This window comes from Amblyomma americanum, chromosome 7, assembly GCF_052857255.1.
Source record: "Amblyomma americanum isolate KBUSLIRL-KWMA chromosome 7, ASM5285725v1, whole genome shotgun sequence".
NCBI classification, from domain to species: Eukaryota; Metazoa; Arthropoda; class Arachnida; order Ixodida; family Ixodidae; genus Amblyomma; species Amblyomma americanum.
This window is the reverse complement of record NC_135503.1, coordinates 72,686,917-72,713,692: the sequence shown is the minus strand read 5'-3', so window position 1 is coordinate 72,713,692 and position 26,776 is coordinate 72,686,917.

Genomic DNA, 26,776 nt, shown 5'->3' with positions numbered 1-26,776 from the left:
TTGCCGATCCTGCTACAAACTCGGTGACGCTTAAATGCTTTGGGCCTCACTGCCGCTTTCGAAAGCACAGCTTTAAACACGCAGTAATTTGGAGGCGCAGGTAAAATGAGCCCTTCAGTAACGTGCGCATAGCGTCCATGTTCGATAATTATCGACTAAGTTTTATATTTGTTTCGCTCCAACACAAATCGAAATTGAGCAAGGCTCAAAGATTGATTTGTTGCTTACGTTCATGCATTAGAGTCGAAATCATCATCACAGCATCTCCACATGGCTTTCCGACGAATTTTTGCTTTCTAAGAATTCGAAGGTAGAGAGAAGAGCACCGAGATAAGACGCTGAGCATTTCTGAATGACTTTAAGTTCATTCAGTAAAACAGATAAAAGCCTGACTTCACCACTGTGAAAGTAACAGTAATGGCCCATTTGATGTGTGCGCATTCATAGGAAATGGCTGCTGCTGTGAGCGTGCTTGGTGGCCATGATCACTGCCACAACTACACACTAACATCAAAAACATGCAGCTGGATAGGGTTCCAGGAACATATGACCACCTGATGAATAACAATAACTGGAACACATTCATGACTTCTTTGCAGTGATTTAGCTCTAAACAAGCGTTTGGTCGATATAAATTTCTCTAAGGCCTTGTGAAAACATGGGTGGTTGACCGCATTTCTTTCCTCAAACTTAACGTTGCTTTCGTATCCTTCACTGCCAATTCTTTCAAAAAACAAATTCGACTAAATGACGAATGCCCATACATGGTCAGGCTGTCATAGCAGGCAGAACTGTGATTAATTTTCAAGCTTTTTTTTTGCAAATATATGCCAGCCTTTTCTGACCTGCAGGCATTAGTAGATATGTCACACACCAATTTAAAGGGGTTAACTATGAAAGGCGAAGGCTCTTAGTAGAGAACAGCGTTTATTTCTCCTGACCCATTAACAAGGCAAGTATGTCCTTCAGCAAATTACTGTTGTAACACTAAGACCTTTAAAAAGCTTGCTCGAGTAAATCGCCTTCTGATCTCCATACAAGGAACCAGCTTGGCTGGGTTAACAATTTCACGCTTCTAAATTTAGACTCCAATACATGCAAAGACGCCACTTCTTACACAATCTAACTGGCGCGGATGAACTGCCTTTGAAGTAGATTTGTCAAAAAAGCGGAACTTGTCGCCTGCCCGTTCCGCGTGGCCAGTGATATGGAAGTGGTGAACCAGGTAATCAAAGCCTAATTAAAACGTAAGCTTTTTACTCCTCTGGTCTGTATCGCTGGAACGGCAACAGTTTCAAGCCTGGCGGTGATCATCTTTTAGGGGCTGTTGCTTTGCGCAGTGGCCGCGGCCAGAATATGACGTTCTCCGACGCATCTCCCATTTATAATGCAACAGAAAATCCTTGGGACTGGCGACGCTTAATTTTCTATGGCCGAATAAAACTACACACCTTTCTAATTCATTCTCCCAAAAGTTGATGCAAATTGCTCTAATGCTGAAGCATATTATTTATTTTTATTAAACAAATTTTTTTGCACAGCTTCTACCTCCTTTAAAAGCTTTTTTTGTGCTCGAGGTTGACACCATGTTCGAAAGGCATCATTTTCGGTCGCGTAAATGACATCCATTGCTCTTGCCAAAAAGCTCTTTTTTCTTTTTATGTCAAGATTTCATGAATGCGACACATCATAACGCCTGTAGACGAATAGTACTACAGACATCTTTTGTAATCTTTGAGTTAAGCGACTTGGGAAGTGGAATAAAAGTGGCGGAACACCAGAGCCCCGCGGCAGTTTTTTCCAAGTCAAGTACGGGCCACTTTTCCTGTGAGCACTTGGGAGCTCTGTGCAATGACTCTGTTCTAATATTCGCTAATGAAGAAACCGCCCTTCGTCCATGTACTCGCGCAGTTTTTCTAGGAGCAGCGAGATTTCGACGACGCGCTACGTGTTCAGCTCACTCGGATGAATATTGTCAAAATACCTCTTTGATGCTTTCTAGTTTGATGCCTAGCCTGCCTAGCCTGCCTAGCCTGCCTAGCCTGCCTAGCCTGCCTAGCCTGCCCAGCTTGCCTGCCTGCCTGCCTGCCTGCCTGCCTGCCTGCCTGCCTGCCTGCCCGCCCGCCCGCCCGCCCGCCCGCCCGCCCGCCCGCCAGCCTGCCTGCCTGCCTGCCTGCCTGCCTGCCTGCCTGCCTGCCTGCCTGCCTGGCTGGCTGGCTGGCTGGCTGGCTGGCTGGCTGGCTGGCTGGCTGGCTGGCTGGCTGGCTGGCTGGCTGGCTGGCTGGCTGGCTGGCTGGCTGGCTGGCTGGCTGGCTGGCCGGCCGGCTGGCTGGCTGGCTGGCTGGCTGGCTCGCTGGCTGGCTGGCTGGGTGGCTGGCTGGCTGGCTGGCTGGCTGGCTGGCTGGCTGGCTGGCTGGCTGGCTGGCTGACTGACTGACTGACTGACTGACTGACTGACTGACCGACCGACAGGCCAAACAACCAATTGAATAATTACCTTTTCTAAGCTTAACCTCAAGCTAAGATAACCAGTTGCCTTGGGCCCTTAACTATTTTCAAAGAAGGCATTCCAGGAAACAACTTTTTTTATTGAAATAAGTAATGTTTCCTGGTTCTTAATTTGTAACGTAGTGCTATTGCAACATACGCAGTGTTGCGAAAGCCCCAGTTCAAAGAAAATGAAAGACCGGCTGCCGCAAAGGCTGGCAAAGCGAAATCAGCTCGACTTTGAGAGCAACCACCTTGAAAATACTGCATACTACGGGGGCTCGGGCGTTGCATAATAAAAAAACTTTTTTTATCCCTGTAGCTAAACGTAAAGAAGTCTGAGAACATTTTCCTTTTCGCAGGTGGTCGAGACACACTTACACATTCACTTCTGGCAGCTTGTGTAAGACATGATATTTTGCTTCCCTGCTCCTCAATTTACTGGGGCTTCTCTCGCTAAATGCAGAGGTTCGGACACATCTCTATCCAGCGCACAGTCTTCCGCACCATGCTACAGCGCGTCTAACAGGCCGTCTGACAGAGAACTTCGTTTGCTCTCACAAGGCAATGCGTCCTCTTTCTCACGAGGCAATGCGTCAATATTTTCTTTCCTACTCGCTTTTGCTTCTCTGCGCTGCAATCCCATAGTCTCTACTCGAAAAACCCGTCATCGGCCTGAGTACAGCGAACAAGATTTCGACGAGCCGCACCGCCATGGCACACCATTAACACGAAACGTGCTGCTCTTCGTCCTTTTACAACGGCATAGCTGAGCTAAAACTCCTCTGCCAGTTGAAACAGAGCTAAGTACCGGCTCTTCCGAAGTAGAAGCGGTCTTCCGGGGAAGAAGCACAGGAAAGTTGGTCTCAGCAAGGAACACGTGTCGCCTCGCATGGAAAGCATCTAGAGTCCGCCCGAATGCGGATTTTATACGACCGCTGCATCGTTTTTCTTTCCCCGCCTCGGTTGGCGAAAAAGCGCAGCTGCGCCAGAAAGCAAGGCAAACAGAGCTGTGCACGCCACTGTTCCCCAACCATTACCACGCGCAAGCAAAGCTTTTAGCAGGCGACGCGGGGCTCTGTAGTTAACCTTCCTTTAGAAAGTCCTGACTGCTCGCTTCCCTTCAACGCGTCGCGTGCCAATGTGCTCGCGGCGGCCTTGCTTTGTGCAGCTCAAATAAGCTCGCATTCACGTTTCTGAATGTAGAAGCGCGTCCACGAAGGTCGGGCACGAGCACTTAAAAAACAGAAAGACAAAACATAGAAGAGCTCACACCATTGCTCTATGTGCAGTGCCTAGCAACGGTCGATAAAAGCGCTTAAGTGTGTCTGTTCTCTTGCAGCTCTGCCCTTGGGTGCCATCAGCATTGGGTTGCAAACGGCAGCGCTCTCTTTTAGGCATGGCCCAGGATATAGAGTGCTCCAGTTTACGACGGTGCGTCCATTTGTTTTGTGTGTTTAGCGCTAGTTCGTTTTTATTTGTGGTGTTTTCATCCGCCATTCACGGACCTTGATCTTTATCTCTTGTTTAAGAAAAAGCAGTTGCAAGTAAAGGACGCAAAGTGCGCAAAAGTTTAAAGCGATTGCAAAAAGAACACACCTCAATGTGTTTTGTGCTTTAAGCGCTTAAACCGGAACGCACGGATTCGCAAACGGGGGAACCATAGAGATGGACGCGCCTCGCTTGACCTCATTGTTTCAACTCCTCTCTGACGTCATGGTGACCTTTGGCTCATGAACCCTTACAACACTGGCAAAAGTACACGTATAATTACCCTACCAGCTTAGATAACACATAGCGATTCATGTTTACTGTTGTCTTGCATATCAGTAAAAAAAAGAACAGTATTAAGCTCTGGTGTCTTAACCCGTTCAAATGAGAAACCAGAGGATCGCGCAAGGCACACTCTACAGTTAGCAGCCTGTAATAAAATGCTCTGCTCCAGTTCACCACAGTAGTAAGCAGGGAGTAAATCTACTGCATAAGCTTCCACTGCAGTCTTGTCTATTCTGAACCCTCATATCTATTGAGGAGTAAGTATATCAGTCACACCTCCAATCATTTATAAGACTGGGAACACTGAAAAAGAGCGCGATATCTTCATATTGATTCGGACTGTGCGGTAGCATCCGTGCTAATTAGAAGTCGCTATAAAATGTTTTTGGAAATGTGTCTTGTGATGATATTTGGCGTCGGAAAACTACACTGAAACCTAAAATGAAGCACATTTGAAAAAAAAAATTAGTCACGTTGGTAACAACGATATTAAAACATGATGATGCGAACACCAACCAAGAAATAGAGAAAAAAGAAATCAAGATGTTCGGCTTTCGTGTAAGAGCCCGCCTCTTTTTACTTTCTGTATTAGTATTTCTGTTATTTTTTCTTGATTTGTTATCGGCGTCCGCGTTTTGCACAACCTTGAGCAAACGACCGGTCATAAAAGTCTACGAAACAACAAAAATACAAGGAAAAATTTATAAACTTCAAGTACTTGACCTGGGGAGTTAGTTTCATGAGTTCATTGTTACACGGCAAATGAAAGGAAAGTTTAATATGTACGAAGGAACCAAAAACCTTTTAAACTGAAACATTTTAGTTTGGACTTAAACAGTCATCTGTTTGCGGGGTGCTTTCCATTTACTTTTGTCAACAGTCGTCACACATCAATTGAAAATTGCTGACATTATATTGGAGCGACTGGCAGAGAAAGACGAGGAGCGATCGCCGCGCGCCAACGATAACGATGCTGCGGGCGGACATGCCTACTTTTGTGCCCCTGCTTTACCTGTTCTCGCCGCCAGCCTGTACGTCCAGCCCTGGCAATATAGAAATGACAACAATTAGAAAAAAAAACACTCTTTGATGCCCTGTCGGTCACAGTCCAACTGCTAGGTCACGACTCCGCACCACGGCGTCCTTCGAGAATATAGCGCCCGCGAATCCAGCCCTTCGCTTTTTCGCAGGAATATTAGAGCAGCCCTTATCTTTCTGAGGAAGCAGGAATTTATTCGGGACCACTGCCTGAGCATCGAATTCATGAGAAGCCATTTTTCTCAACTCTTTCATCTTGCCTCAATGCTGATGGACTCGAGCCTTTTAATGTTCTATGAACTGACAAAGAGCGAGACATCTAGGTTTTGTTTTCATCTACTAGAAAAAAAAGAGAGACAATCGATAGGCCCACGCTCTTAAACAGTCTGTGCGGCGCCTGCGAAATGACGCTAACGTTATGCGTTATCAAAGCAACATCATGCCTAGTAACTCTGTTCACTCCAATTTAAATGCGAGCACTCTCTCTTTGGAAGATGACAATACGATATTTTTCGAGCTGAGTAGGCGCGAGCCAGAGTTTACTTACTTCAGTAGCATTGAGGGAAAGCCAGCTTCGTCAACGTAATAAACACTGCCTGAATATCAAAGTCAAAACATATATTTCATACAGGGGGCGCTTTCCGCGGCGCTTTTTCTTGGGGGACGTTTTTTTTTTTCCTTCTTCGGTTTCGAGAGCAGTCAAGTGAAAATAGATTTCTTCGGAGAACGGCAGTAAACATCAAAGCATGCCGCAGACGCCCTTTAAACTTGCCAGATCAGCACGACGTCTGTTTTAGTCCAAAATTTGGAGCCCGGCGATATTAAAGCAATGCTGGAAATACTGAAAAAAAAAGAAGTGTGTGCGGCAATGATCAGTGCGGAATCGGCATTTGGAAGGAAGCACCTCTGAGGCTGGAAAACGGGGATCGTCTTTTCTCCGGCCGAGCCTCAAAGGGGAAAGGAGGGCAAACGGAAGAAGCGCAGGGATGAGGTAGATGGCAAAGCGGAGCGACGCTAGCGAGAAAGAAATAGATACAGAAGACGAGAGAGAGAGAGAGAGAGAAAGAATAGCACATAGGCAAAGACAGTTTCAATAAGGGTCACTGTTCGAGAAAAACAGAAACGAACAGCGACGTTATTCAATTTCTGCACGCTCAAGTTCAACAGAACCGCCTCTGCTCGGCCTCGAACAACGCTTGGCGATAATGAAGCGCAGCATGTGGCATTCTGGAATTGCCTCCCTACCCCCGCTACTTCGGCTCTCCACCTCCATATGAGAGAGCCCGCACATCCTCGAACTGCACAGAGACCCGGGTCAATGCGCTCCTCTCGGTCTTCATCGCAGATGTCCAAGCTTCGAAGCACGTCCTCTTCCCCGCGTTCTCCAGCTTCACCCTTCTTTGTTATTGCAGTCTTAGAGCCATGGCACATTTAGCGGCTCTGTCTCTTACTTCTTCCCTCCGGAAAGTCGGCCCCCATGTCGTGTCGTTTACATACACTCGCTTACATACCTTCGGGGTTCAGCATTAAAAAATTTATTTTTCCGAATGTTTCTAACGCCAAATTAAACCTTTTTAGAGAGGGAGCTCTGTGGTAGCCCTCAGCTGATTGGCGGAAAGGCAACTTTGTTTTTGTTTTTATTCTGTTGCTTTGCTTCCAGCTTTTACGGCGTTTGGTGGCGCCTACAAACTTTTTTCGGATTCTATGAGGAGTCGTGCTTATGTAGTTGTTCATCACGTCTGCGTTCCTTATGAAAAACAAAGAGAAAACTGCGAGAGCTATTAGGTTCTACAGGGATAAAGTTACAGAACGTCCTAGGGGGCAAGTTGCTAATATGACAGGACAGGAGACGACACCATGGGCGTAGACATCCAACTGTTTATTGACGAGTGAAAGCACATGCTATATTCATTTTACAGAAAAAAAACAGCGTAACCCAACTAGCTCAACTTTCCATCCTACCACATGCTATATAAGCGCAGAGCCGAAGCGCGCAAACACCTTTGTGAATTGAAACAGGTTCTGATATGACATTTGCTTTGCTTGGGCAAACAAAAACACAAGAAACCAAACCGCATCATTAGGGTAGGCCAGACAAAACTAGTCCGTATTCAGATATCATTTCGCTAGGGTCTTGATGCCAAAGTACACATAAAAAATCAAGACGCGAAAGCAACAATCAATCTGTAAAAATGTAAGGCGAAGAGTAGTACGCGACGAGACATTGTAGATTGCAGAATGGAAAACAAAACTCAACGAAAAGGAAGGCGCTGATGGTAAGGTAAAACATTGCATCAAGTATGTGAAAAGAAGCATGAAAGAATATAAATACAAAAAACAAGGGTATATGTGAGCAATAAAACTTGATAAAAGAACAAATTTTTGAACCTAAAGCAAGTAAGAAGCCAAGCAAGTTTACAGCCAAGCATATAGAAATGGAACACCTCAAATCAACATACCTTATTCATAGAGGCGAAATGCTAGATACCCGTGAACTGTGTGACGTCAGCGCCAATTAAATAACCCGAGGTGGCTGAAATTTACCTGCATTCCTCAACTACGGCGTCCCTCATTATCTGAGTTGTTTGGAACGTTGAAACTACGTAAGCCTTACATCTTTCTTCTAGGCAGATGAAAATTTATATTTTCGTCTACCTTACTTTTTATTCAACTTATTTATCATTTTCGCATAGATTTAGCTTACACGGTCTTCGAAAGTAATATCAATTATACAGTTCCATCGACCTGGCATAGCTTGCCGCTGAGCGCCTCCTTAATTTTCACAGCTCGGAAATGGGCGTTTCCGTTCTACGAAAATGGCTTCGTAACTTCATCTCAAACTCAAGCCTTTGTGCCAAAATTCAACGCACACGTGAACAACAAACCTCTACGGGTTCTCTAATTTTCATTTCTAACAAGAATTTTCTCAATGTTTTCTTACTCGATCGTGGAATGAACTACACATGTGCCCAAATTCCAGTATCCGGGCTTTTATTTTTGCTAATAATTTTTTTATGTTTTGTAAGTAATGCAGGCACGGTTCATACTGGGTCTGCATATTTTTTTTATATCGTTCCTATTCGCTTGCTTCTTTGCCGCAGCAGTAAGGAGCCTTGATGGGTCTGCTGATCGTAGGTGAGCAGCCCATACGAGTGCAGGCTTAGAATTTATGCATTGTTCAAGCTGATTAGGCTGATCGTACATTAAAAGATCGTTTAACACAATTCTATTTCCGTTGCCGGCAGAGTACTGATACTACCGACTTCTTATCTCTACGTCAAAAGTCGTGGTTTTTCTTGTGGCGCGATCAGGTGCAGTGATTAGCAATGCAAGTGAGAGCATTCCATGAAGGCGCTCCCGTTTTTCGTTTGCCTAGTTCGTGGGACACAGGGGTGCTAGTATATGCGTCATTTATTGAGAGTAGGATATTAAGAACAGCTATGAGCACTGGGCTGCATTGACCCCAGAATGAAGGTCAGTGGGCAAAAAATGAAGGCAATGACAAGCAACATAGGGACAGATCGAGAACTTACAGCTATTGCGGTTTGCGTCTTGACAACACATATTATTTTCTTCCAGTAGTCACTATTTTTTGCCACGCAAACTACAAAAACATCGAAAATAAGAGTTTCTTACAATTCCCCTCTATTTCCGCTTGCATTTGCCGCTAATACACTAAGCGTGTAACGAATGACATTCGCCGATACTGTCTTGGGGGCCTTTAGTTTCTGTACCATGATGCGTTTGCTGCGATATCATTTCTTTAGCAACATAGCGTTAAAGGCGCCGTTCTCCAGAAGATCCGGTGTCTGCGTCGGCGTTGTGAGCGAAAAATCACGAGCATGAATCTGGCAGATGGTCTCCAGACAGCAAGCTGGCAGGCAGGCAGGCCACCTAGGTCACGCGATCTGGCGGCGTCATCACAACCTGCCCACCGGATAGTGAGAAAACTGCCCACCGTTGCAGGTGGCAGTTCAATAAATGATTGGTCGCTCAGGAAGAGCAACTTGGATCTTACAAGGCCCATCGGCCCCTGCCATTGCAGGGCAGTTGCGCATCGCTTAACTACTGAACTACTGCGCCATGCGGAGGACTTTCAGGGATCTGTGGTTATAAAATAGATTATGCCCTTTTATATATACGGAAATTTACACTTTACGCAACCGGATCATAACCTTGAGGTCGACCTTAAGTGTCCTCTTCAATTTTTTGATCGAGATGTAAAATCACTACGACCGAAGTTCATCTCAAAAATCCGAAGCAGAGTAAAAGGTCTGCGGAAAACTTAAGCTACAAAGAAACTTCTCCACTCCTGTTATTGCGCAACAGCCTTTTCGATTTGCGGTCTTTTTCTAATCATGTCTCCACCACAACATATTTCAGACTTGCTGGTATCCAAAATGAGTGGTGGAAAATGCCTCTGCGCTAAAAAAAATTAAGAAATGGGAGATATTTTAAGTATTTTACGCACCGTCACATAAGTTATAACGCCTGCCAGACGGTTCGACTGACACATTAGGGCAACGTAATGAAAGTGCACAAACGCCAGGAAAACTCTGTTAGGGTGCAGGCCAGTAATCTTTCCTTCCCGCACTTGAGCAGTAGTACTTTATAACCTCTTTAGTATGAAAATTGCTCGAACCAATTAGCAGCAGTGGAGAGCTTTTAGTCGTCATACCTGCACACGCAATAGTGAATCTACAAGCCAAATCATTAGCTATCATGCCATTTCTTGGGAAAGTTTTTGCACGGACTAGCGCCCAAGTCCTTCAGATTGCTTTGACTTGTCCGGCATACGAAAAATCTTGTGGCAATACTCACTGAACAAGAAGGTGAAGTGGGAAGAGAATTGAGATGCGGTAATAAATATTCTGCTGAAATTGAATAATCAAAGATACGTTGAGGAGTGTAAGCTTAAGTGTCACTGAGCTTCCTTTTTTACTTCCGGCCTACCATCCCAACTGTCACGTTTGATTCCGTTTCAGTACATACTTATTTCTGGCTTTATTTTCCCCCAAAACCATCACCCATGTGCTCAAGGTGTAATCTACAGCTGCCGGTTTTTTTCCACCCTTGTTTCCTGCACTCATTCTCAAGCCCCACTCACGACAAAGCGAGCTTCACCACCTGCGCCAGCGTTCAGGCGAATATTTCTTTTTTCACTGTCCGTCATCCTTTGAACTCGCAGAGCTCGCGTCGTTGGCGCGGTTGCTTTAAATGATGAAGAGCACTCTGGAGATTTAGCCCATCCATCGTTCGTGATCGGAAGGGAGGAAGGAAGGTTCCGATGCTGGGAATAAAACGGTGAAGCAATTCTAATTTATTCGCTACGGAGTAAATAATTTCGTTTGTAGCCGACGCAATGAGAAAGTAAATGAAATAAATTTAGAGTTGGAAGGAGGCAAATGATATTGTAAATGAGAGGTAAGGCACAAAAGTTGTGACGGAAATCTAAGCAAGTTGAGAGCTCAGTTATGACCCCCTGTTTGCCGTGCGTCACGAGTGAGTGCGAGACGCCTCGGCAAGAAATGAAACGACTAAAGAAACCACGGCACGCAGCCGACGAAACCGCCATAGACACTTGGAGGGAGCGAAGCACACGGCGCAAAGTACGCGCGTCTGCGCGGAAGCAATAATCGTGTACGTGGAGACGGAAGAAAAGCAGACGGCGTAGGCGCACAGCTCCGGGGACCGCAAGTGCGTGTGAACCCACGGCCGTCAATATACATGGGCGCAACGCACCCACGGGGAGAGGAGGACAGTATGCAGGGGCGTCCCCTTCGTGCGGCCGCCCCGAGGGGAGACAACTGAGGGACTCCAGCGTTGACGCCGGTGTAGGAAACACGCATTGAGGCTGCCCTCCTAGGCCGACGCATGCCGGCAACGATCCGGACCGTCGAGACGCTTCTTCGGCTACGCTCCGTAGGCCCCGGCCAGGTGTCCTCTAGCGACATTCCTCACCACCATCCACCTTGATTACCGATTGGATTGTTTTCATTATTCTCCATTCGACTGATACATGGATACAAAAGAATCTAATTAGAACTATTTGGCGTTATTCTTAACACCACCTGCGTGTGGACACACTGCCTTATTTTTGCATGCTAATCTATGTGACGTAAACCCTTTTTTAGTTAGTTTTGTAGTTGATGTTTATTGTTTCAATACATCTTGTTTTGGGAGACGTACACCTTACTGGTTCTGACTTACTTTCTAGACAGATAGTCACACCGTGACAAATGTTTTCTCCGTCTCCTCATCTAGGCCTTAGAATCACTGAATTCTTCCTTTATTGTAGAAGGCAGGAATTAGAGCCCTTCTAGACGTTCTCCAGCCTTTTCTTTTCTAATGAGTGCCTCTAATTTATTTATTTATTCTCTTTTAAATCAGACTCCATAAGTGACTAGAAAAAGTACAATTATCCTATGCTCTTTTAGAAAAGAGGCCATTTTCATTTTGCAAGTCTTGTCCGGGGGACCCAGGCTTGTAGTACGTATATTGAGAAACGTTGATTTCTTTGCCTTTATTGGAAGCACTATTGTGATGCACTGCAGCATTTATATCCGCACTTGGTAATGTAATATTTTGTGATGAAATTGTAATAATGCACTATTTGGTAATGTAATGAGCCTTCCTTGTTATTCGGGCCGCGATGGCTCCAATATACAGGAATATGTCTCAGGAAAACGGCCGTTTCAGCTGTCTCGGCTGCTGAAAGCAGTTAATAGTCACGCCCAATTTCATTACTATATGCGCTTGATTAGGCACTAAACAACATGAGCCAGTCGAAATATGAGACTGCAGGGTATTTGCCGCTCATAAAGGGTGTTTGCTGTGTGATGGGCAGAAAATTATAAAGTCCTTTGAGTGGGAAGACTGCTTTTTCCGCATAGCATTGAAAGCTGTGAAGGAGATGGGAGAATCAGCTTGAACGGGCCAACTAGCATTTGGCTTCATAGTTAGCTTTTTAATTATTACAGTGCGGCTCCTTATTTATTGAAAGGCTTGCAGCCCATCGTAAGTAATATTCATATCGCTTTTTCGAATTTAAAAAATGTCATTCTTGTCGCCGCTTCAGCACAAAGGATTTTGTGGCCGCACATGTCCTAACCGAAAACGCCCCACAGAAAGAGGGCTAGCCACGCATAACAGTGCGCGTCACACATCCACGCGCCTGTTGCGTGCTCTCTGCTGGCTCACAGCCCCGAGTCAGGTGCTGTAAATTGAGCATGTGACACCCGCAACGCTGTGTGACGAACGCTCGAAGGTGTATCTGGCGGTGTATTTTAACAAGTAGTTTTGCTTTAGCGCGTATACGACCCCAAAATCTCCGTAATAACTCTGAAAGTTTATTAGCTCATGTTAGTTGGTTGTCATGCAGCGCTGGTTCCTAAATTAGAAAAAGCTGTTATGTTTTTTCACAGCCGTTCCAACTGTTATGTTGATACAGAAGTAGAAGCAGTAGACGAATAAAGGGCAGGTTAAAAAAACGCACAAACAAAGACCGATAAAAGTTTATTCTGCATCATTTACATGTATTGCTTCTCCAGACTCGCACCTCTGCTTTAAAAATTGCTTCGACAACAATGAACTTACACTGCGAGAAGTGTCAACTCCAAGTGAAAAAACAACAAGCTGCAGCAATGTTCTGAAGCCGAAAGCCACCAGAAATAAATATATTGATTGCTTGTGGCCAGGTGGTTAAGTTTGCAGTCTTGTTTTTTGCTTTATGTATGTACCATCATGATTACGCCAGGACAAACAAAATATGAACTCCAAACGACGCGGAAGCTGCGATAACGCCGAGCTTATTTTCATCGCTCCTAGGCGCCGCCGGCCGACAAGGCACGGAGGCGGGATGCGCTACAGCTTCTCAAGGCAGCGTACTGTCGTGGATCGGGTAGCATGCCGTCGCTCAGCAGGTGTTGTCGGGCAGAACAGGAACGAAGCGGTCCGGAGACGGATTTAAGGTGACCAAAAGGGAGAACTTTATGTACAGTATTTACATTGTCATGGTAGCGTAACAACTTGGTCGGAGACCGACCGGCGGAGCGGCCACTCTACTCGAGAGTCAGAACACACACCACTCCACTCCCTTCTGCTCGGAGTTTCTCTGTCGGCGAGCCGGGTATTCTCCTCGCAGCCGGGACACCCAGGTCCTCCTCTCCACGTCCGCTGCTCGGTCACAGCCTGTGCCAGTGCGCCCAGCTAGCAGCCATTCTGGGAAGGCGGGTTTGGCCCGGAAGCGTCCCCAAAGTCATCCCGCACTCCAGGCCCGCGGGAAGGCCGAACGAGGCAATCAGGACAACAAAGGGAGGGTCCGGCATATGGTCGTCCGCGAGCGACGGCGCCTCCAAGTCTCCGCCTGTGGGTCCGTCACGGCCACATCTGCCGTTGATTAGGTCGTCCCAGCCCAAGGATCACAACAGCTCGTCCGCCGCCAGGAAGAGGCCTCGAAAGGGGCTACATCTGCTCGGTGTCCTCTGAAGAGGCCGGATCAGCTGGACAGGTCCCTTGTTCTCCGGATGGTCCTGATGGGGAATGACTGCAGGCCCAGACTCTCTGGTAGGGTATTAGTGATCAAGCCTGCGCAATGCCCCAATCCAGCAAGGCAAGAGCACCACCGACCACCCCGAGCCGTGCCAGGCAATCTAGGAACAACGCCTTAAGCTGTTCTGCATGAATACGCCCCGTTTTTCCCACTCCCAGGGCGTCAGGTAGGGTGAGCTGCGTGCATATTAGACATATGCGGGCGATTTTAGAGCCCAGCACCTTACAATTTTGAATGAGATTTCACGGCATTGTAAAAAGAAACCGCAGCTGCCGCTGCAATCAAGAGACAAACAGCCGATGGATGGGTTACGAGAGCCTAAAGTTGGACATACGGGATGAGTTCAACATAACATTTATCATTCTCACCTAAGCTACAACTGAACACAAAATCAAATGCGGAAGGGCACTCATAAAAACGAAGGTAAAAACAACAAAAAACTTTCATTACGCCAGGTACGCTTAGACGAGCGCCTGGAATAGCCAATTTCGCTTAGCGAACAAAGCCTCTGCTGAGGCCATCGGCATTACCATTTTCTTTACCCTTCCGGTAGCGAACTTCAAAATTATGCTCCTGTAGGGCGAGACTCCAGCGGAGCAAGCGTCCGTTTTTCGGAGACATGTTCTGAAGCCAGGTCAATGGACAGTGATCAGTCTCGATGACGAATCGCGAACCGGCCAGGTAACACCGAAGTTTGTGGGTGGCCCACACTAAACAAGCGCACTCCTTCTCCGTGGCACTGTACGCCTCTTCACGGGTCGTCAGTTTTCGGCTTACGAATAACACAGGGTGTTCCTCTCCGCTCTCGTCGCGCTGGCTCAGGACCGCCCCCATCCCCCTCTCACTCGCGTCGCATTGAACAATGAAGGTGCGGTCGTAGGAAGGAGCCTTTAGTACAGGCCGGCTGGTAAGCGCTTTCTTCAACGCGAGAAAAGCCTGCTCTTTGCTGGTATTCCAGTTCACCTTAATCGGCTCCTCCTTCCTTAAGCTATCTGTGAGCGGACTCGCCATTTCCGAGTAGCCTGGAATATAATGCTGATAATAGCCAGCCAACCCTAGAAAGGCGCGTATGTCAGTCTTTGTAGACGGCCTAGGATAATCGCGTATGGCTGCGACCTTAGCGTCCAGCGGCCGGCGGTAGCCCCGTCCGATAACGTGACCAAGGTACTCGACCTCAGCTTTACCAAGCTTGCACTTCTCAGCCCGGACAGTCAATCCCGCGTCTCGCAGTCGGGTCAAAACCTCGCGCAAGTGGCGCAGGTGAGCCTCCCAGTTGTCAGAGAAGACGGCAATGTCGTCCAGGTAAGGAAGCGCGTATGCCTCCGTACCTGTCAGCACCCGATCCATCAGCCGAGAAAAGCAAAACGGCGCGTTTTTGAGCCCGAAGCTCATCACGAGTGGTCGGAAAGTGCCGAGGGGAGAGATAAAGGCCGCGTACTGACTGGCTCTATCCGTCAGGGGAACCTGCCAGTAGCCGCGGGTTAGATCAAGAGTTGAGACATACTGGGCCTTGCTGACCGTTTCTACCCGCTCCTCCAAATTAGGGATAGGATAAAGTTGGTCTCGTGTGATGGCATTTAGCTTTCGGTAGTCGATGCAGGGCCGTGGCTCCTTCCCGGGTGTTTCTACCAGTATGATAGGTGACGTGTATTCGCTCTTCGTTGGCACAATAACGCCGAGGTCAAGCATGCGGTGAATCTCAGCATTAAGGATCTCCCTTTGCCTCGGAGAGACGCGATACGGTCTGGAGCGAATAGGCTCGTCGGTGGTCACCTGAATATCATGCTCCACTAAGAGTGTCTTTCCCGGCCTGTCAGCGAAAGTGTCCTCGAAATCTGAAAGTAGCTGCTGGAGGTCCGCTTTCTGTTGTTCGGTAAGCTCTGCATCACCACGTATCCTCTCGAGAACTCCAGTAAAAGCGGGGATGTCACCGCCTGGAAATACAAAATCTGTTTGCACCTCTTCAGGTGCATTCAGCGCAAGCTGGACGATTGCTTCGCGTTGTCGATAGGGCTTCATGAGGTTACAGTGGTAGATCTTTACCTCGTTCCGCCTACCCGGGATCTTTACCGCGTAGTTCGTTTCTGACAGTTTTTCCACGACCTGCGCGGGGCCCTTCCACTGCACGTCCAGCTTGTTTGCCTTCGACGCGGCCAGCAGCATTACCCTGTCCCCCGCCGAAAACGATCGCTGTCGTGCGTTTCGGTCGTAGTAGAGTTTAGCTTTCTGCTGGGCCGACTTCATGTTGGCCTCAACGAGCTCTCTGCATGACTGAAGCCGTTCCAGAAGCTGAAGTACATATTCAAGGACGGTGGGATCCTCACCTTTGCCCTCCCAAGATTCGCGAAGCATGCGAAGGGGCGACCTGAGCGACCGGCCGTATACCAGTTCTGCTGGACTAAAACCGGTGGCTTCATGTGGCACTGACCGAAGCGCGAACATGGTAGCTGGCAAGCATGCCTCCCAGTCTCGGCGGTGCTCGTAGCACAAGGCCCTGAGGACTCTTTTTAGTACGGAGTGCCACGCCTCGACACTATTGCTCTGAGGGTGTCTGATAGAGCTGTGGATAAGGCGAATGCCGCATTTCTCTAGAAACGTGACGGTAAGTGCGCTCGTAAAAACGCTGCCTTGGTCACTCTGTAACTCGGCGGGGAAACCTATTCTAGAAAAGACCTTTAACAGCCCGTCGACAATTCCCACGGAGTTCAGCTCTTTCAGGGGAATTGCCTCCGGGAACTTCGTCGCTGGACAGATGAGTGTTAAAATGTAGCGATAGCCTGATGCGGTCACAGGTAGTGGACCTACAACGTCCACCACAAGGCGCCGGAACGGTTCGCTAATTAGTGGCACAAGTTTCAAGGGCGCCTTGCATTTATCGTGGGATTTTCCTACCCTCTGACAAGCGTCGCAGGTCTGGACAAATTTTTCAACATCTTTGAAGCACCCTGGCCAATAAAATTCTCTTAAAAGCCGGGCCTTCGTTTTTTTGATGCCGAGATGGCCGGACCAGCCGCTTCCGTGACACAGCTTTAGAAGGCCTGCCCGATATTTTTGGGGCACCACTAGCTGGTCGTAGTGCACACCTTTTTTGTCTTTGTACTGCCGATAAAGTACTCCTGCGCGCTGCGTGAGAACGACGTTTTTCTTTCCCAGTCCCTCACCGACATGATCATGCAAATCTCGGAGAGTTGCATCGCTGTCCTGTTCAGCTGCGATGGTCTGTCGGTCTACCTTGATCAACTCGGGAAAGCCGTCTAACTGGGGGGGCAGAACCGAAATTTCCAACTCCTCAATGGCCTCGCCACACGGCGCTGAAGGCGTCTCATTTCCGAAAGGAGCGGTCTCTGCGCCCACCTGCACAGTTTTTTCGCCCGTTGCATGCCTCTCTGCTTCCCCGGAACGACTCAACTGGGCCGCGATTTCGCGGGCTTTAGAACGCGTAAGCGCGTGAACGGAGCGATCCCCATAGCTCAACCCCCTCGTCTCCAATACTCCTCCGAGCGGTTTGAAAAGAGGTAAGGGCACTGCTCTGGCAAGGTCGCCGACACCGCCGCTTCAGTGTGCAATATCCCAAACGGGCCCTCAATGGTGACGCGCGCGACAGGCAGACAGACACTGTCCTCTTGGGCCACCTGCCTGATCCACGCGCACTCGCCCGTGAACTCCTTCGGCGAAACGAGCGCGGGGTGCACCACGTCCATAGTAGCGGCGGAGTCGCGTAGAACACGGCACTCTCTCCCATTCACTGTCATTTTGCGCATATACGGTGCTAGTAGGCGCATGTTTTCCTCGTCGAGGGTGGTGAGCGAAAAAACAACTTTTGCCTTTCGGCAGCCGCTCGCCAGATGTCCAGGCTCGTTACAGCGGAAACAGACTGGCGGTTTCCTCACCTCGAAGGCTTCCGCCCGCTCTTTTTGCTTCTTTTCTTTGTCCGCGTAGTCTCCCTCGACGGACCCTTTTCCGTGCTCCCCCTCATGTGTCCCTTTATCTCCCTTCGTGGGGGTCGCTCGGTCCTCTCTTCGCCATGGACGATTCACGGAATTCCTGTATGGCTTTGTGACTGCCCGCACGTTATCCTTCCCTCCGTCGCGCCTGGCCTGAAATTCTTCTGCAAGCTCCGCGGCGCGCTCCAAGCTTTTCTTTTCGGGCCTATCTAGAACCCAGAGCCGCGTTTCCTCATTCAAACAGTTGTAGAACTGTTCTAGGCAAATATGTTCTACCACTTTGTCGCGGTCCTCATAAACTTCTGCGGCCCTGAGCCATTCGACTAAGTTTGCCTTTAAATTGTACGCAAAATCTGGGTAGGACTCTGTGGGCTGTTTCGCGGAGTTTCTGAACCGCCGACGGAAAGCGTCGGCCGACAATCGGTACTTCTTAAGCAATGTCGCCTTCACTCTGTCATAGTCGTCCACTTCCGCTTTAGTAAGCCGAGCCAGCACGTCGGCAGCCTCACAAGGAAGAACCGTCAAGAGGTGTTGAGTTCAGGTGGTACGAAGGATTGCATTTTTTTCGCATGTGCGCTCGAAGTTTACAAGGAATAACCCTATGTCCTCTCCCATTTTGAAAGGAGACAAAAGATCTTTCATTTTTGCCGGCTTAGATGACAGGTTATTCTCAACATTGGGCGTAGCCGCTTTTGCCTTTTCCGCCTCAGCTTCAGCTAGCCTCACTTCCAGTCGCTTGCTCTCTAGCTCAAGCTCATATTGCCTTTTTCTTTCCTCCTCCTCAGCTTTATTCTTTATGTCCTCCCAACACTCTACGATCTCCTCATCCTCGAAGCCGCCTTCTTGAATCGCGTCGACAACTTGCCGTTTTGTCATGGATTTACCACAATCAATCCCCAATTCACCACATATCAAGACCATCTCCGTCTTCCGCAGCTTTCTCCAGTCCATGACTGCCCTTTTTTTGTGATCGCTAGTCTCTCAAGAGAGTTGGTGCAAAGCAAGGTTCAAATTCAAACAGGCTTCTGCAACCAAATTTTGCCTACCAAGAAGAACAGCACTTATTGTTAAGCCTGGCAGGACTCCAAGGAAAGAAGGCGATGCACTCACCAAACCGGAGCTAGGACATCACGCAGGCCATCCCACCGCTGCCACCAGTTGTCGTGGATCGGGTAGCATGCCGTCGCTCAGCAGGTGTTGTCGGGCAGAACAGGAACGAAGCGGTCCGGAGACGGATTTAAGGTGACCAAAAGGGAGAACTTTATGTACAGTATTTACATTGTCATGGTAGCGTAACAACTTGGTCGGAGACCGACCGGCGGAGCGGCCACTCTACTCGAGAGTCAGAACACACACCACTCCACTCCCTTCTGCTCGGAGTTTCTCTGTCGGCGAGCCGGGTATTCTCCTCGCAGCCGGGGCACCCAGGTCCTCCTCTCCACGTCCGCTGCTCGGTCACAGCCTGTGCCAGTGCGCCCAGCTAGCAGCCATTCTGGGAAGGCGGGTTTGGCCCGGAAGCGTCCCCAAAGTCATCCCGCACTCCAGGCCCGCGGGAAGGCCGAACGAGGCAATCAGGACAACAAAGGGAGGGTCCGGCATATGGTCGTCCGCGAGCGACGGCGCCTCCAAGTCTCCGCCTGTGGGTCCGTCACGGCCACATCTGCCGTTGATTAGGTCGTCCCAGCCCAAGGATCACAACAGTACTATATGTTTGCTACGTACACGAATAAATCGCTGTAAACTACAAAACGAAGTGCACGGAATACTCGAAGCAGTTTAAATATTTAATTTTTTTACAGGCATTACGCATGCTAGAAACATATCTGCGTTTAACAGCAGTTTTTTGCTCTTTAGTGAAAGCGGACGCCTTGGGGATTGGCAGTATTTGGACAAAACTGTAGTATCATTCCGAACACGCCTTCGCGAAAAGTTTGCACAGGCGATAATATAAAAAACTAAACACGCCGACGTTGGGATGTCATTATAAAACACAAACCATAGTTGCCATCTGAAAATTTTATTGAACTGCACCATTCTGCACATCATGTATGATGTTTAGTTTTTCAAGCCTGATTTAGTGAATTTTATTTAAGTTTGTCGTAATGCAAGAAGTCCACTTTTTTCTCTTTTAACCGTGCACTTGATACTTGGTTTCTTGCAATACTCTAAAACTCTCTGGAGGCTCTTTATATTAGTCAGACACGTAGAACAATTGTCTACATGCAACAAAGTGGCGTTCAAAAGAAGAGTGAAGTGAAGAAAACTCGCTTTGAAAAAGGGATGTAAGGGCAGTTTCAGTACGACGCAAGCATTTGCCGTTTGGATAGTTTGCTTGTAGGCATCGCTTGGATGCCTCGCGTGTGCGTGTAGCAAGCGATCTTTGAATTTTGTGGAGACATTGCCCATCTTAACGTCGACGGCATGGGCTGTTTTCAAGTTAGGGTGCCTGGGACCTCAAGCTTGAAACCCAGAGTAAAGTCTCCCAACGTAAAGACATTGCCGTTTACACTGAGTTATACTTACTCCCCTCTTCCATGAAACATGCAAATCCCGCATGGATACCGCCATGCGCGTCTTGTAGTAGGCTTTCTTTTCCAGGGCCAGTTTAGCGAATGTCTGTGACCTTTCTAAATTCAATAAGTGTAATCTGTTTTCGTGAAAAGTATTTGTAAATTTGAAAGTAGCGTGAGCCGTTTTCGCGAAATTGAACTAGCCCAAACGAAATCGCACACCAGGGAAAAGGAATGTCATGCCTATTCGAGACCAAAACAATGCACGAAATTCGCTTTTTAGCCGCTGCCAGCACTCATCTAAAATTAAGCTCCCATCTCTAATCCCCTGTAGCTTTAGAAGTCCCATCTCCCATGTTGATGCGAATTTAATTAGTTCTCCCAATGCCTGAACTTCACTGATTTCAATAGGCGTGACATATTTTCTCTGGGGCAATTGTGTTGTTTCGAAATCTGCTCAGTGTGCTATGACAGCCTGCATAAATCAAAGCATTTGAGGGTTCAGTTTCCCACTGTATTGTGCCGCATGTAGCGGGTGATCCCTCGGCAAGCAAACGCCACTGAATTCTGGAATGTAGTACATTACTTTATCTCTTTTGTGAAGAAAACACACAAGAGTTTTATAAAACAGCCTTAGCGAGCGCATGCTCCGCTAAGCTGCCACAAACCGCCAGTAAAACCTGAAAAACATGAACCGACTTTCGCCACAAGACCGAATCATTCTTCCCAGAATGATAAAGCTATTTTTTCGATTTGATCGTTCTTATTCGACCGTAAGACTAGGGGACTTTGCCTTCGCTTTTTTTACTATAAAAGTAGCGATAACAAAAGCGGCACAGGAGTCGTTTGTCTTCGCCGAGAAACCGGTAGGCGTAGGAAGAAGTGGCCAGCATGTTGCCGAATCAAGACTAATGTGCTGCCAATAAGAACACCGTGATTATTGCTGTGAAGCAGCTTGATAGAAGGAGGCGTAGCGGGCGTGTCCAGATAAAATGAAAACTATTGTTACTTCTGGCAACAATTCCGAGCTCGTTATCGATGTATTGATTGTGTAATCAGAGCGGCCGGAGTCAAGGTCTCTATTTTTCGCCAAGAGTTTAAGGTTTTTGTGAGCCCATGGCAGATATTATGAGAAGGTATGCACGGAAGAGGAAGATATTTAGCTTGGTTACGAGGAATTCACTATTTAGGAACAGTCTAATTGGACCTCCTCTAGAAATTTCATTAGGAAGGCATCGAAGAAGAACTTTGTAGTTCCTCTATGGTAGTTCCCTTTGTATGAGTGGTCCATTAGTAAATTGAAATATCGCCCAGACTATTTCTTGTGACTCTTTTTTGCATAATTTGAGTCTCTCGTGAATCGCTTTGGAATTTTGTGGAGAATTGAGTTTCTGCTTTGCGGAGCTCAGAAGTATCAAGCTAACAATGCTCCTAAACCGTAGATGCTTCAAACTGCTTCATATATCCTTTCTCAGGAATATGCCCGCTAGAATTAAAACTGTCTCCCGAGCTCCAGTACTTTACCGGAAATTCTGCATTGACTAACTGCTTTCGAAACATTGCGGACGTTGTCGAAATTAACGGTGTCATTAGTGCCTTGAAGTAGGGAGGACGGAAGAGTGAACTCAACATTTAAAATCTTTTGGCACATGCGAGTCGACGAGGTTGTGCGATCATTTTTACCGAAAACCACGATCGTAAATAGCCGCATTGGTCTAAAAGCGACAGTCGCAGGGGAGTGGAATGCTGTACGATTTTTTGGTGTTGAGAGTACGAGCCACAAACAACTAGCCAATCAGCGGTGCCGCGGAAAGCAACGGAAGGCTGTTTAGCTTCCTGTTTCCTATGTATGTATGTATGTATGTATGTATGTATGTATGTATGTATGTATGTATGTATGTATGTATGTATGTATGTATGTATGTATGTATGTATGTATGTATGTATGTATGTATGTATGTATGTATGTATGTATGTATGTATGTATGTATGTATGTATGTATGTATGTATGTATGTATGTATGTATGTATGTATGTATGTATGTATGTGTTTTAGGGCACACAGGCAACTAATGCCATCATGTGCCAAGCACAAGGTATATATGAACAGTGTTTTCCTGAATTTTATAGAGATACGAAGAACCACCGGTGGTGTAGAAGGCCTTAAACGTTAGTACTACCTAGTGGTCACACAGAAAAGAAATTTTAGAAATGGCTTTAAGTAAAAACTTTAAACAGAGTTGGGTAACCTCAGTAGTTACCCTTGGCTGGACAAGGATGTCGAAGCTCCCAACGAACCAAATAAAGACATCATCCTTCTTGTCAGGAATGAGAAAGTGGCTGAGATCCTTTTCAAAAAATAACAAAGCAGCTGGTCAGAATATACAGTTTTTCGAAAGAGCCTGCTTCTCTTAAAAAGTTGGAAACGCAAGACTCGTCAACGATTGCAGTGTTTTTTTCTTAGTCTCTCCAGTTTCACACAAGATAAGAAGTGGTTGACCGTAAGTTCACCTCTGCATTCTTAGCAAACAAGTTTGTCTTCTTTTGTTAGCAGGAAGTTGTGTGTAACGTATGCGTGGCCTATTTGGAGAGGCAGAAAATGACTTCCTTGAAACGTTCCTGGTTAACATGACATCCATTCGCCTAAAACAGGCTTTAGTAAGTGTAGTTTGTTATTCACCTCATTGCGCCAAGGCGACTGCTGTTTTTCTCTTAATTTGCGCTGTACTAAGTTCATTCAATCCTTAAAAGGTATATTTACTTTTTATTTGCTTGCCACGAGGTTTAGCAGCGCGCAAATCTGCACTTTCGTTGCCTTTTATTTCGACATGACTCGGAACCCAAAAGAGTTTGTGGTTTGTCCTCGAGCTGTGTCTCTTGTTATTTTTCTATGATGTCACCAAGTATAGAAGTGGTTGCGTTTCTAGAGTGCAGAGCTCTAAACACTTAAGGAGTCTGTGTAAATAATACTGCTAGCGAGCTTCACGTTTACTATTTTTTCTACGGCCACACAGACTGCGTAACATTCTACAGTGAAGATGGATGTACACTGTGGAAGTCGTACGCTTTTCTCCGACTTCCCTCGCACCACTGCACTTCCTACGTAAACGTCCGTTTTTGAACCATCAATATAGTAGTGTGCAATACTCCTTCATTGTTCTTCTAGCGCCAGGAATTCTTGTACTCTATGTTCTTGTGCAGTTTGTTTTTTATGGAACTGTGCAAGAGTGAGATCACAGATTGCAGGGAAATTGTACCATGGAGGCAGTGGATCTCTTCTCCGAGAAGTGTCAGGTAGTGTATCTAGTACGCCGAGGTTTAGACACATGTCTTCTAAACACAGGAGGAGTGGCCTGATAGCTAGCGGTTTGTTATTAAACAGTGTTCTGGATGGGCCCATTGAGACTATTGGGTAACATTGGTGTTTGGGCAGCGAACGGATTTTTAAAATGTATGGGCATGTGAGCATGGTTCTTCTGTCTGTAAGTGACGGTTCGTTTATTTCTATAAAAAGGCTGTTTATGCTCGACGTCCTGTAAGCACCAGAAGAAAGACGCAAGCCTAAATTATGCATTAGATCTAGTGGTTTCTGGTAGGAAGGTCTCGCTGACCCGTAATCTATATATACGTAATCTAAGATTGAGCGCACCATGGAGCGATAAATTTGTAAATGACATGTCCTCTCAGCACCCCAACGTTTACGTGACAGTGATTTGAGTATATTCAGGGATCATGAGGCTTTCCTTTTCAGTGCGTTTATATCAGGCAGGAAAGTGAGTTCGTTGTCAAAGATTATGCCTAGAAATTTGCGCTCATTTATGACGGGTATCTGTGTTCCGTTCAGGGGTATGAATTGGCCGGCATCTACGCCTCATTTCAGCGAGAAAAGAATGGCCACTGTTTTCTGTGTGGAAAACTGGAAACTGTTTTCATCTGCCCATGTCGCTAATTTATTCTTTGTCAACTGTATTTGCCTTTCGCAAGTTGCTACGTTTGAGGATGTGCAGGACTTTTGAAGATCATCAACGAACACTCAATACTGGATGGACTTCAGGATTATTTTACTTATGGTATTCGTTTTTTATAATAAACAATGTCGTCCTCAATATACGCCCCTGAGGTACTCCATTTCCCTGAATGAAATTCCTCGAGAGGTTTGAGCCCAGGCGTACGTGAAAGGAACGGTCGGAAAGGAAGTCATTAAGGCAGTTCAACATCCTGCCGCGGATACCTGTTCCCTTAGGTCGCGGAGGATCCTCAACCTCCAGATTGTATCATACGCTTTCTCAATATCTAAAGAAACGGCAAAACAGTGCTGTTTGTGTATAAAAGCTTCTCTTATTGTGTTTTCGAGGCGAACTAGATGGTCAGTTGTTAAGCATGCCTTTTCAAAGCCACATTGATAGATGTGGAAAAGTTCACGGGATTCAACGACAAATGTTAGTCATATTAATGACACTTTTTAAAGATTTGGCGACACAATTGTGACGGCTAGCGGCCTATAGCTAGCAGGGAAAGTTGGTGGTTTTCCAGGTTTCAGGAATGGCACTGTGACGGCTTTCTTCTACTCTTTGGTATTTTTTATGAATATTTTGTTAAAGGAATTCAAAAGTGCTTCTACGGCAGGCTGGGAAATATGGGCAAGCGTTTGATAGTGTATCTGGTCGGGTCGTGGAACATTTATTTTGCCGGCAGAAAGTACAGTATTACTTTCTTTGAGATTAATTAAATTATTGTAATATTGGTTTGCACTTCCACTTGTTGGGAGTCTTTGATTTTCGGTAATATTCTTGTATTTTAGGAATGACTGCGTATATTGAGACGGGCTGGAAAATGCTGTGAAGTGTTACCCGAGAATTCCTGCCTATTTCTTTAATCTGGTTTGTGTGCCAGTTGCTGTGAAACGGGAAATCATAAACAGTGAGTAGGTGCTATTTCATTTCCGAACCTGCTCCCATAATTTTATGTTATTTGACAGTTTATACATTACATATAACTCTGCCATGAGGTTTTCTCTGCAATGCGATGGACGTACCGAGCTTTTGCTCTTGCCGTTTCAGAACGTACGAGGTTCTCATGTGTAAGGTACTTGCGAAATTGACCCCAAGCCTTATTTTGTTGCTTTTTTGCTTCGTTGCAAAATTCTGTCCACCACATATTGTGGTTCTGTCTAACCACTCCACACGGCTGAGGAATAGCTAAGTGTGCGGCAGTTTCGAAACAGTTTCTGAACTTTTCATTTATCTGACCAGTGCTCAAATTTACTAAAACTATTTTTTCTAATGCAGCTTCTGCTCTAAAAAGTTTCCGGTCTGCTAAATGAAGTTTGCAACGTCGCGGTTTTCTTGGGGTCATTTCCGGTGGAGATGTTAAACTGATTAATACACGAAGGTTATTGCTGCCATATGGGTTGTGGATGACATCCCATTTAATATCACTAAAGACAGATGGTGAACCAAATGACAAATCTAAAAAGCTCATTTTGCCCCAGGATGCAGAGCAATATGTGGCCTGTTTGTATTTAAAAGACATACATAATTTGTGAGAGTAAAATCTTCAAATGTTTGGCCCCTAGAGTGCAGTGCTCGCTTGCCCAAAAAGGGGAGTGGACGTCAAAGTCACCACCTACCAGATATGGCTCTAGAAGCTCATCTATCAGTTTTTTTAGATCATGGACAGGTAGCGGTAAATGTGGAGGAAGATATACGGAACAGATAATGTTTTGTAGCTGACAATGCTGGCTGCAACTGCCTCAAGCTTTGTTTTGAGTTTGATTTTTTCAGCAGGGACGCCGCTTTGGACGATAATTGCGACGCCTCCCGAGAGTCTATTTGCCTGCTCGCGATCACGTCGGAAAGTTTTATAATGTCTCAGGATATTTACATGTTGCGGACCGAGATTTCTTTCTTGAAGGGATAAAGCTACAGGTGACATTGACGCTACCAAATCTGTCATGTCACTGTAATTAATCATTAGGCCTCTACAGTTCCACTCTATTAAAAAGTCGAGTTCCTATGTTTTGGGTGGAAATGGAAGAGATTTTCTTCAGTTTTGCGCCCGCAATCAGGGCTCTGTCCTTATTCCGCTCAAGAGAGGTGTTCTGCAGCTGCAACGCGGGTATGTATGTATTATATATATATATATATATATATATATATATATATATATATATATATATATATATATATGTATATATATATATATGTATGCATGTATGCATGTATGTATGTATGTATGTATGTATGTATGTATGTATGTATGTATGTATGCATGCATGCATGTATGCATGCATGTATGTATGTATGTATGTATGTATGTATGTATGTATGTATGTATGTATGTATGTATGTATGTGTGTGTGCGCGCGTGCTGCGTGCATGCGTGTGTGTGCGTGTGTGTGTATGTGTACGCGCGCGCGCGCGCGTGTGTGCGTGTGTGTGTGTGCGTGTGTGTGTTTGTGTGTGTGTGTG